Source organism: Cervus canadensis, chromosome 16 (assembly GCF_019320065.1).
Source record: "Cervus canadensis isolate Bull #8, Minnesota chromosome 16, ASM1932006v1, whole genome shotgun sequence".
NCBI lineage: Eukaryota > Metazoa > Chordata > Mammalia > Artiodactyla > Cervidae > Cervus > Cervus canadensis.
The window spans coordinates 65,383,132-65,385,449 of record NC_057401.1 but is presented as its reverse complement, the minus strand read 5'-3'; positions in this window follow the sequence as shown (position 1 = coordinate 65,385,449).

Here is a 2,318-nt window from a genome sequence, read left to right as displayed (position 1 = left end):
GTGCTAAAGTGACCAAGTGTGACCCTACCCCCATAAGTGTCTGCCTCTTGGGTCAACAAGAGCCTCCAGACCTTGGATTGTCTACTGAAATGGGACGGGTGTCTTTCAGAGGAAAAGAGACCAAAAAAAAGAGATAGAAATTTCCTTTCAGTCCTTCTGGTAGACCATATAGACACCCAATATATTCAATAGGATGTGAAATCAAAACATTATATATGAAAAAAAAATTTTTTTCATTTGAGAGCTTTGATCACCAGGGCCTAATAGAACACTTAATGTGTGTGTGTGTGCTAAGTCGTTTCAGTTATGTCTGCCTCTTTGCAACCCCATGAACTGTAGCCTGCCAGGCTCCACTGTCCGTGGAATTTTCCAGGCAAGAATACTGGAGTGGGTCGCCAGCCATTCCCTCCTCCAGGGGATCTTCCCAACCCAGGGATTGAACCCACATCTCTTATGTCTCTGGCATTGGTAGGTGGGTTCTTCACCACTAGCACCAAGTATAAAAAATCTTAATATTTTCATAGGAGTAGGACCACTTTAAGGAACACTTAAACTCTACCCCTATGAAAATGGTAAGATCTTTATACTGATTCAATTTTAATACCATGATTAACTATTTCAGTCCTCATTGTCAATCATGAGTTAGACAACAAAATATCAGACAGGTTTAGGAGAATGAGGATGACCCAAGATGTCACATCATACTTGATGATAAGGTTAACCAGTAACAATCCAATTTTTGTTAATAAGACTCAGACATTATGGAAAAATGCTATGAAAAAATGAAAGTCCTTAAATTCATATATATATATAATGTTCTTGTTTAGTGGTTAAGTCATGTCTGACTCTTTGCCACCCCATGGATTTTAGCCCCCCATGCTCCTCTGTCCATGGGACTTCCCAGGCAAGAATACTGGAGTGGGTAACCATTTACTTCTCCAGGGAATCTTCCCGACCCAGGAACCGAACCCACATCTCCTGCATTGGCAGGTGGATTTTTTTACCACTGAGCCACCAGGGAAACCCTCATATAATGTATATATGCATGTATAAATTTATTTGGTCTGTTTCTCTTACTTCAGCCATTCTTCAGTGACTGATGCTTTCTCCCTGTATCCGAGAGCTATGCCCCTGAGAAATGAGGTTTGACTATATGAAGACATGGTGTTTTCACTCAGGAAATTTGCAGCCAGGGCTGGACTCCCTGAGGACAAGTCAGCTCTGCTCCACTCAGAATCAGCCACTGAAGCTCAGAGACTAGAGGCTGGACTTACTTAACAACTCAATCATGTAAATGCCCAGCTCTTGGGCCTGCGTAGCTGAGGGCTGGGAAGGCTGCAGCCCCGCAGACACACCTGGGCTTCTCAGGTGGGTCAGCAGTGAAGAATCCGCCTGCCAGTGCAGGAGATGCAGAAGACCTGGATTCGATCCCTGGGCCCGGAAGATCCCCTGGAGGAGGATATGGCAACCCACTCCAGTGTTCTTGCCTGGAGAATTCCATGGACAGAGGAGCCTGGAGGGATATGGTCCGTGGGGTCGCAAGGAGTCAGACACGACTAAGCGACGAAGCAGGCACGCACACAGTCATTCTGTGAGGCCTCTCCACGTGCGCTGTCCAGCAGAGATGCTTTAGAAACGCCTTCATAGGTCATCTCAAGGTTCCCAAAGTGTATGTCCCAAGATAAACAACCAGGCACAAAAGTCAAGAGGGATTCCACTAGTCAATGCAATTGCAGAATATTGCTCAGTTCCAGGGGGACAAGGGTGGAAATAGGCCCTATATCTTGGGGGAGAAGGGGAGCAGCAGTGGCAAGATTATGGAAGAGGTTGTAGCACTGCAAATGCCACACCACTGTTGTCTTTCCAATACAGTCTACCAGCCTACTATAAAACTGGTAACATTTTGCTTTAATAAATTCATCTTCTTTAATGTGTAGCCAATATTTCTTAATAATGGCAAAAGCAATGTCTTCTTATAAGAAGTAAAAACCAAATAATATAGCTAACAAAAATGGGAGATTTTTCTCCCACTCATACTCTTACATCAGAAGGAGAGGTCTTGGGTTTGTGTTTCTCTTCAGCTGAAAACAATCATGGAAGTGTGGTTCCTGGCAGCCAGAAGACAACCACCATGGGACCAGAATAAATTGAAGTCAAAGCTGAGGACAGCAGATTAGAGAGATTGAAAGAATTGGGCTCTTCTCTGAAATCACTTGAAGGGCATCACTTTTCCCAAATATTCCCAAATGGGTCATCATTAAGCCCTTATACCCTCATTCTAGAAACTCTCTCTTGCCGTCTCCTATGAAGTAACAGGA